The following is an 11,320-nucleotide window of genomic DNA, read 5'->3' on the forward strand; positions in this document are numbered from 1 at the left end:
AGAGAAGAGAAGAGAAGAGAAGAGAAGAGAAGAGAAGAGAAGAGAAGTGGGTGGAGGTGAGGAGGAAGAGAGAGGGAGAGAGGCCTCCAGTGCACATTCTTAAACATAACCCCAAATGTTTCAGGTCAACTATTATGATTTCTAGTTGTTGTTGTTGTTGTTGTTGTTGTTTTCCAGTATACTATTCTTTACTTCATTTTGAGAAGAACCAGGCTTCCTCAATTCTGCATTTTATACCTTTGCAAATGTCTCATTAACTTCTAGCTTTATTTCCTCCCAAATGCAAATCCTAACTCAAGAGTTTTGAGTGACTGTATTTATAAGGGAAATTTTCAGTGAAAATGTGTTTTGGTGTACTACAAATATTTGCTTCTCATTTTTTTCTCATTTAATTTGGAGGGGAAAAGGGAGAAAGTAAATCCTTGTTGATTGAAAAGTATCATAAAATGAAATGGAAAATCACCCAACCAACAAAAAGTCTAGATTTTGTAACTCAGTAAAAAGTTCAATGGATATTTATGTACATATTTTATGAAGTGTAGCCCATACATATCTTGGAAGGAAAGACATTTCAGTTGGTTAAAAAAAAAAAAAAAGCTCTTGACCAATGCAAAGGCCTTTGACTGCAAGTACTGGATAGAAGCTGTTCTAGCAGTGAAACAGGTTTAAGTCATCTGCTGGTAGAGACAAGGACAACAGAATATATGTGTGAAGAAGAAAAGGATAATGAATATGTCTGAAGTACTACAGCTGATATTTCAGCCCCATCAGGGATTATATAAAGCAGGTTATTATTGTATTTATTTTTATTATTATATTATTATTACACTTTGGACAGCTCATCAATCTGCTACATGAATTTTCATTGCTCAGTCTTTATCTGGCACTTTTATCATCAAAGAATCTTTCCATGGTATTGATCTGCTTAGAATTGAAGTACATGGTCATGCATACATCTACTTGTGCAATGGTTCACAGGACATTAAATCTAAGAGAATCATAATTACAATGATATCCCATTTGATTGACCAAAGAAAATCCAGAATATAATTGATTATTCATTCTTTTCTTTTTTGTCATCTTAAAAAAAAGTGGAATTCTGCCCATAGAACCAGGAAGGATGCTGTGTATTACATTCAGAATACAATGTCAAGAAAACTGTTTTTAAGATTGATGAACTGAATTTGATGCACAAATCTACTGTTCCCTACTTCTGAGACTGATGGCACACCATTTCCCTACTTTGGGATCAGCTTTGATACTTTCTAATATCATAGACTTTCAGAAAACATTCTGAATGGGAAAGTCATCATTGTAATTATTATTTTATATTATTTCATATCAAAATCCCAATAGAATGGTTTATTCTCTTATATATGATGTCCTATGGACCATTGCACAATTAGATTTATACTTCAATAAAAATATTAGTGTATAAACTCACCCTATGGAGGTATACACATAACATCATTAGTATAACTCTTATAATAGAGAGGATAGCAGAAAGTTTATGAGGCATCGCATTGCATATAAAATTAATTGCTGTAAAAAAAATTCTTCCCTGTAAACTTTGATTTCCTAAAGCCATCTTGAAATATTAAATTATCATCATCTTCATCTTCATTAATATCTAACAATTAAAAATACATTTAAAAGATTATATTATTAATTATGTGTCATAATTAATAATATATAGCTAAAACATAATATCTAAAACTCTTTTTTAAAACCAATAAACCTATTAGACAGAGAGTGCAAGTACTATTGTCCAAATCATGTACACAGTGGAACTGAGACATATAAAATAATGAGTGCCTTAACAACATTTTAGATGGCCCTAGTCATTGACCAATCCAAGACTAGGTCCAAGGTCCCCAGAGTCAAAACTCAAGAGTATTTACCTATGGTATACTGCCTCATTAAGAATATAAAGTCAACTGGACTTATTCATAAGTCCTGGCATGTTACTAAAAGTCTAGAAGTGGCATAAGAGAAGAACTATCCCCACAGGGCAGAACATGATAAGAATTTTTTTTAATAAAGAACTCAATTTTTTTAGAGAGAGGTCTAGCTCCTGATTCAGAGGGCTAATTCTTAAGAATCAACATAGTATATTGTAATTTGAATGGCGGTCTAATGCAAAATCTCCTAAAATAATTTCTGTGACATTGAGAAAGTTAATTTATTGCCAATGAGTCACATATTCTTTATTTGTAAAATGAGGATATTTATACCTTTAATATTTGTGCCATGGGACTTTTCTGAGGAACAAACCAAAGATAATATTTAAAGTGCCTTCTTTTGTGCTACTTGTATTTCAATGTATATTAAAAACAATTTAATCAATGCAAGAAGCAGCTGAATGTGACTGGACCTAAGCTGAGAAAGGTAAGTCTGGTCTCTTTTAGTCATAGCTTCAAGATCTTTAACTTGTGGGTTATTTGTCAATAGAGGGTGTTGAAGTCAAGATTCTGCTTGGGCATTAAGATTCAGTCAAGTCAAGGGGAGCATTAATTAGAGGTATGATAAGATTTTCATGAACATGAGAGTTGTATTGTTTAAAGATAACTTGTAGTTTTTAAACATGAGTAATAATCAAAGCCAATAAGATGGTTATTTGAAATCACTTTGAAAAGCATAGAACTTTATAGTAAAATAAAATATTGTTTTGCTAATACTCATATTTAAAAAGTGTCACAATTAGAAATAGAACAAGGCAAATATGTTGTCTTTGGAGTATAAAGGGCAACAATATTTGTCATTCTTGCCTCATTTTTGACCAAGGAAAAGGTATCCATTGGAGAAAAAATAAGATATTCAAAGTCATTGAGAAAGATACTTCATTTATGATGCAAATCTAGGCATATTCCACTTACTTAACATGTCAGTCTAATGGCAAAACTAATTAACAATTGTATTTTCTTCTATGGATACTCATTTTTTATCAATACATTTCAAATTTAAGATATCTGATTTAATTAAAACTCAAACACCAGTGGAAACAAAGTCATGAAAATCTTATTTGGAATGTTCCAATTGGCTTTAAAGACTATAGCAAAAGCTCTTCTGTTTATCTCCTCTCTCCCATCTCTTTAAATTATTAAATCAATAAACTTCTTTGGAAGCCTCTCCTGAGTTAATTTCAATTAAGTGAATACCAATTACAAAGATTTAAAAAAAAGCTTACTAGGTCAGTGCTGGAAGAGGCATTAAAGATAAGAGTAATAAAGAAGACTACTCAGTAGATTACATCATGATACAGCATGTTCTGGCTGTTCAACTGTCATTTTACTCTTCTCTTTCTTAACAATCAAATTGATCTTTGAAGAAAGGACAGAAAACTGTTAACTAATAGGGAAGTAATAACCTAGACAAGTAAAGAGATTATAAGATAGAACTTGGTTTAATTGGATGAGTTCATACCACCAGGTTCATTTGTCTATTACCCTAGGATAGTAAGAATAGAGACTTAAAGGATGGCTAGGTAATTTTAAGCAATATTTTAAAGATTTTGAAGTGCACCATGTATACCACAGGATGGGATTAAGTATATTTGCCCTTCATTTTTTCAAAACAAAGGGAAGAGATTTGAATGTAGGAATTATGAGTCAATGAGCTTAAATTTGTTACTCAACAAAATTCTAAAAGTTATTTACTTGACATAATATTTGACACTATTGGCTGCTATCTCTTAAAACAGATTTAATCTGTGTTCTTTGGGATTGTAAGATTGTTGATGTAAGTGAATTGGTTATAGAAACCCACTTCACAACACCATTTTCCCATGCATTTAAAAGTTTTACAATTTTCAGTCTGTTTAGAATCCATTCATTAAAACTATTTAAACCAAAGGATTTCATTAAATTTATAAGAGCAATTGGCTGACATTAGGGAAGAAATAAATTTACTAGTAAATTAGACTGAAAATTAACAGCAGCTTTCAAAGTGAAGCGAATGATGAATTTCTTCCATTTAGATTTGAAGTATCTTTTTCAATCATAAAAAACCATTAAAATGAATATCTAAATAAATTCATAATAGAATCAGACTTACAATTCATGTTGTCACAAGGTTTTATTTAAATATTTGAGAAAATAAAAATGTATAGTCAATCTTACTGTTACCACTAAAATGTTATTTTAAGAATAAAATTTTGTTGAAAGCAAAAATGGTTTGTACCATTCATAAATTCTTATCCACTAATTTTCATTCATCTTACATTTCTAATTTTAGGGAAAAATTTATAATATGCATAGTAATTTGTATACTAGAATATGTATATGACATCAATAAAATATGCATTGCATAGCATTAACTGATTGTGTTCATGATAAAAACTTTGGAAATCTCATTTATTTATTTATTAATTTTTGGTGAGACAATTGGGGTTAAGTGACTTGCCCAATGTCACACTGCTAGTATGTTTCAAGTGTTTGGTCTGAGGCCGGATTTGAACTCAGGCCCTCCTGACTTCAGGGCCAGTGCTCTATCCACTGTGCCACCTAGCTGCCTCTTGGAGATCTCTTTTAGAGACAGTGGCTAGAGAAAGACTTCAGAATTCAGCAACAGAAAACACCTTCAAAATATTTGTTTCATCCCCCTTATTATACATAGATAAAAACGTAGATTAAAAAGAAAATTTGCTGGGAATTTGAAAAAGTAGAATTTTATTTAGATGTTGAAGGATGGATTAGAATAGGAAATCTTCCCCATTAACTTTGAAATCATATTCTAAATTATATTTCATATTTATGAAGCATGTTCTGTATTCATATCACAAATTTAAGACAAGTAATGGTAAAGTGATTGTTCCCTCTTTCCAAAAATTACAATTTAGTTGAAGAAATAGGACACTGATGATGATGATGATGATGATGATGATTAATGCCCAGATTTAATTATTTCTGCAAATTTTACACATATACATACACATGAACATACACACATATATTCCACACAATGTAAATATGTATATAATACAGAAATAATATATGTATATGTAATTGTTCAGTTGTTTTGATATTGACTGAATCTTTGTGACCCTCATTTGAGGTTTTCTTAACAAAGATACTGAAAAGGTTTGGCATTTCCTCCTCTAGTTCATTTTAAAGATGAGGAACTGAAGAAAACAGAGTTAAGTGACTGGCCAACAGTCACACAGTTTACTACCTGTGTTTAAGGCTGAATTTGAAGTCAGGTCCTTCTGACTCCAGAGCCAGTGTTCTATCCATTGAGCAATCTAGAATATGTCTATATGTGTATACAGATATGTATATCTGTATCTGTATTCTTGTTTTCCCTGATGTCTGTATAGATATGGATATATGCACACATACACATATATACATGCATACATAACTACACAATACATATATTGTGGAAAAACAGGAATGAACACATATATGTCTATACTCACATATACATACAAACATACTTTTATATATTCTGCATATGTATGTATATGTGTACAGAGACAGACACAAACAAAGAGAGACAGAGACATACAGAGAGAGTGAGTTCTTCATTAGAATGTATGTTCCTCGAAGGGAGAGACTTTTTTTCATTTTTATATTTGTATACTTAGTGATTAGAATAGTGTTTAGACATGTAGTAGGGACTCAATGAAATCAATTGATCAATAATCAAGCACCTATAATTTTCTAGGCACTATGTTAACTATTGGAGATTTAAATAAATAAAAGAGAGAGAAGCAGTCCCAGTTCCCAAGAAGTCTACACTCTAACAGAGAAAATAACAAGGCTATAGATAGTAATCTAAATATTCATTATTGTAAATAATAAATCCAGTTGAATGGCAACTTAATTAAAATTGTCATTGTCTATTCAGATTTGGCTGGAGTCACTTACAATAGTTTATATACAAATTGAATTTAAAATAATGAAAATTCAAATATGTACTGGATTTACATATATTAATAATTATAAGTATACATACACATATACATATACACATACACATATATGTATTTGTGTATGATTATTAGCTACCTCAAGAAGAATAATAGGCTATATTTGAGCATAAGGAGGAGAAAACAAAGAAGAATGGACAGACAAGTAACATTAAATACCAATTGTCCGGTGCTCAAATCAAGGGTTCTTGAGATTTAAAGAAAGCAAAATTTGCTCTTTTCTAAAAACTTCAGGAAAGGCTAAATCAGAAGATGGGGCATCAAAACTGATTTGGAACATGGAGAAAGGCAAGAATTTTGCTAAGCAGCAAAGATTGAGAAAAGCATAATAAGGAGAGAATATATTAGAAGCAAAGTGTGGCAGGCTACCAAAGCACAGTCTCATATGGCCAGTGTAGTTCAGGAGTAGCATTTATGTCTGTTTTCCACGTCAAATTCTGTACAGAACTAATGTCTCTTATTAAAATTAATTTATCCATTGGAAATGTAAACATTTTACTGATAATGTCATTCTTATTTATATGAATTAGAATCATTTCAAATATTTTTTTAATTTTATTTCAGCATTTGTATTTAAATCTTCATTTCCTAGAAACCTAGAATAATGGGATTTTGAAATGACAGTGCATAGCAGAAAAAATAGTATGCTAGCAGTTGAATAGTAGATATTAGTAGACAGATATTGGATAGTATCATATATGCAAAATGTTCTAATTGGAAGAGAACCAGGTCAAAGGTAAAATACTTCAAGTAGCCAGAAAGAAACAATTTAAATATCATAGAACCACAGTCAGGATTAAACAAGACCTTGCAACTTCTACATTAAAAGATGGTAGGGCATGAAATATGATACTCTGTAAGCAAAGGAGCTTAGATTACAATCAAGGATCAACTACCCAGTGAAAATGAGTGTGATCTTTTGGGAAAGCAGATGGATATACAATGAAATAGGAAATTTCCAAATCTTTCTGATAAAAAGACCTGAGCTCAACAGAAAATTTGATCTTCAAATACAAGACTCAAGAGAGACATAAAAAAGTAAACGAGACAGAAAGAAACATGTTTTTAATAAGGGCAAATGGTTTACATCCCTACAAGGGAAAAAGACACTTGTAACCCTTGTGAACTGTATTGTTATTACACTATGTTAAAGGGGTATACATAAAGGGGGTGGATATAAGTAGACTTTGATGTAATGACAAAAAAAAATATAATCAAGTGGGTTAAATGGATCCAAGTAAGTGGCTTAATCTAATCTAACTAAGAAAATGTACTGAGAGAAAAGAAAAGGAGGAGGCAGACAAGAGTAAATTACAATTACAGGAAAAGCATAAAAACTTATTACAGCAGAAGGAAAGAAGGGATAGAGATGGACATTGTTTGAACCTTACTCTCCTCAGATTTGGCTCAAGAAGGGAATAACATAATCAGTTAGGTATAGAAATCTAACTTGCCCTATAAGCAGTAGGAGGGAAAATGGTAAAAAAAAGGGGGGAGGATAGAAGGGAGGGAAGAAGTAGTAAGGGTAAAGGGGAAGAAAAGGTAAAAGGTTAATAAAAGGAAGGAGAGACTGAGGGAGGCAGAGGTAAAAGCAAAACACTAGTGAGGAGGGAAAAGGAGAAAGGAGAAAGAATAGCATAAATAGGGAGGAGAGATGGAGAGAAAGACAGATAGTAATCATCACTGTGAATGTGAATGGGATGAACTCTCCCATAAAAAGGAAGCAGATAGCAGAAGGGATTAAAAACCACAACCCTAAAATATGTTGTTTACAGGAAACACATTTGAAACAGAGGGCAAAGGTAAAAGGCTGGAGTAGAATATATAATGCTTCACCTGAAGTTAAAAAAAAAAAGCAGGGGTAGCAATCCTGATCTCAGACAAAGCAAAAGCAAAAATAGATTTTATCAAAAGAGATAAAGAAAGAAACTACATACTGCTAAAAAGCACCCTAGACAATGAAGTAATATCATTACTAAACATAAATGCACCAAATGGTATAGCATCCAAATTCTTAGAGAAGAAGTTCAGGGAGTTACAGGAAGAAATAGACAGCAAAACTCTATTAGTGGGGGACCTCAACTTCCTCCTCTTTGAATTAGATAAATCTAACCACAAAATCAACAAGAAAGAAGTTAAGGAGGTGAATAGAATAATAGAAAATTTAAGTATGATAGACCTCTGGAGAAAATTGAATGAGGATATAAAGGAATATATTTTTTTCTTGGTGGTACATGGCACATACACAACAACTTACCATGTACTAGGGCATAAAAACCTCACAACCCAATGCAGAAAGGCAGAAATATTAAATGCATTTTTTCAGATCATGGTACAATAAAAAATATACATAATAAATGGCCATGGAAAGATAGACTAAAAAATAATTGGAAACTAAATAATCTAACCCTAAAAAGAATTGGGTCAAACAACAAATCATAGGAACAACCAATAACTTAATTCAAGAGAATGGCAATAATGAGACAACATACCAGAACTTATGGGATGCAGTGAAAGCAGTTCTTGTGGGAAGTTTTATATCTCTAAATGCTTACATGAATAAAATAGAAAAAGAGGAGATCAATGAATTTGGCACATAACTAAAAAAAAAAACTAGAAAAAGAAAAAAATTAAAAATCCTCAATTAAACACCAAATTAGAAATACTGAAAACCAAAGGAGAAATTAATGAAATTGAAATTAAGAAACTATTGAACTAATAAATAAAATTAAGAGCTGGTTTTATGAGAAAAAACAATAAAATATATAAACCTTTGCTTAATTTAACTAAAAAAAAAGAAAGAAGAAAACCAAATTACCAGTATCAAAAATGAAACAGGTGAATCTACCACCAAGGAAGAGCAAATTAAAACAATAATTAGGAGCTATTTTGCTCAACTGTATGCCAACAAATTTGACAATCCTAGTGAAATGGATAAATATTTACAAAAATATAAATTGCCCTGATTAACAGAATAGGAAGTAAAATACTTAAATAACACTATCTCAGAAAAAGAAATTGAAGAAGCCCTGGATTAAGTCTCATGGGCCAGCTTTTCCATATGAAAGAGAGAGGTTCTAGCTATAGCCCAGATCAAGAGTGGCCCTGGAATGCCTAGCAGGAAGGGTCAACTCTGGTAAACATCCTCAGGACAAGTGAAATTATGTCATACTCCATGAAGGGGTTAAGGAGTAGAGCTTGACTCAAGTATATCCTTGCAACCCTGACACCAAAGCTGCTTAGATGAGAAAACCAAGGAAATAAGCAAATGCTATAATGAAATACTTTGGATATATATATGCAGAGGATAAAATCAAAGTAAAAAACTATGTTATAATATATTCAAATAGACACTCAGAAAAAAAAAATATCCCCTACACAATTATCACAAAAATATCTAGAAGAAATGAAATGAGATACAAAATGCATTAGCTAGGAAAGAATGGCAATGGAAACTCATGTCTTCTAGGTCCTCATGTGCGGCCTTTTTGTTGAATCCAAGTTTTACAGAAAAAAAATCTTTTTATTAAGGAGATTTATTCTATGAAGTTTGGATTCAGTCAAAAGGCTACACATGAGGACTTAGATGGCCACATGTGGCCTTGAGGCAGCAGTTTCCCCACCCCTATCTTAGACAAATGGTACAAAATCTTATATAAGAACTAAATACTCTGAAAATTAGAATGGCCCAATTAAAAGTAAAAATCCATGAAAAAGAAAAATATTGAAACAAAATCCAATAATCAGAAAAAAAAACATAACTTTGACTATAAGGACCTTTGTGGCTAAGAGAATGTCTTTACTTTTTAGTATGTGATCCAGATTTGTCATAACTTTACATACAAGGAGCAAGTATCATTTAATTTCAAGGATGCAGTTGCCATTTGCAGTGATCTTTGAACCCAAGAACATAAAATTTGACAGTATTTCTGTTTGTTATTTCTCTATTTACCAAGAAGTCATGGGAATAGGGGCCAAGATCTTAGGTTTTTTTGTTTCTCGTTTTTCTTTCTTTTTTTTTATTTGTTTGTTTTTGTTTTTATGCTAAGCTTCACAAACATACACATACATAAACAACACAGTAGATACAGGAATTTATTTTATTTGACTCTGACTTTTTGTTACAATTTTTTTTGTTGCTTTCTTTTTCCGTTTTTGGATGGATGGGAAAGAGAAAAAGATTTGATATTTTGAAATATACCTGAATTAATTGAATTAAATAACAATTCTTTTTTATCATAACTCTCCTCTTCTCCACTGGACTATAGATTCACTTGTGCATACTATAAAGGTCAAAGGCAAACATTATGCTCATTTATGTACTATTCAATGAGCTGCTACAGATGAGATGATAGCAAAAGTTTTGGTTAAAGATAAACTTGTTTGTTTTTCTAAATAATCAAATATAATGAGAATTTGAACTTTTACTATTGAAGTGCATATCTCACCTCTTCAGGAAATTGCCATTAACAGAACTATTTCCTTACAAGGACACCATAATCAGTAAGTACTAGTATCCTAAGTAATCCTATGATTTTATGATCATAGGTCAATAATTTTAAGCAACTTTAGAAGTCATAACATCCATTATCATTATGTTGCAGATGAAGAAACTGGGGCTAAATTACATAAAACTACTTCCCACCAATTTTACAGTCAGCTATCAGCACAAAAAAAGCTAGAACCATGGTCCCCTAACTAATCCAAGGGCTCTCTCGAGGGTATCACCTTGTTAATGATATTCAGAATGCTGGACATTGTCTTAAAAAGAAAAGATTGGGCTTGTCATTAATAAGTGACAAATAACATGTGAGAGGCCTTTTCCCATAAGATCACAGAAGAGGAAGGATCTTTTTTTCTATTTAAACAGGTCTAGTGACTTTAAATAAAATAGCATTTTAGAAGAACCTAAATCTCTGTTTATTGTTTTGTAGGTAAGACAGAGGATTTAATGATCTAACATCATATGCATTTAGTTAATTGTATATCTTTAAGTCAGTATGTATTAGATCCTCTACAACCTTCAAGGAAAAAAGTAAGGTATTATTATTTTATGCCAATCAAGAAAGGTATGTTTGAATTCTTTCTTTGTCAAAGATCCAGGTTCTTTCTCTTGAGAAATATATCTGTATCTAAGTGGTCTGTAATGTGTATACACATGTGTAAATGCATATACATATGTATACATATCTGTAATATGAATACACATTTATGAAGCTTAGTAAGTAGAATCCTTAGGGATGAAGATTCAGCAAAGGAAACAAGAATTAAAATTTCATAGAAATTGCCTAAATTGGAAAAAAGAAAAATGAGAGAAAGAATGAAAGAAAGAAAGAGAGAAAGAAAAGAAAGAAAGAAAGAAAGAAAGAAAGAAAGAAAGAAAGAAAGAAA

Source organism: Vombatus ursinus, unplaced genomic scaffold (genome assembly GCF_900497805.2).
Source record: "Vombatus ursinus unplaced genomic scaffold, bare-nosed wombat genome assembly UNPS02014883.1, whole genome shotgun sequence".
In the NCBI taxonomy this organism is placed as follows: domain Eukaryota; kingdom Metazoa; phylum Chordata; class Mammalia; order Diprotodontia; family Vombatidae; genus Vombatus; species Vombatus ursinus.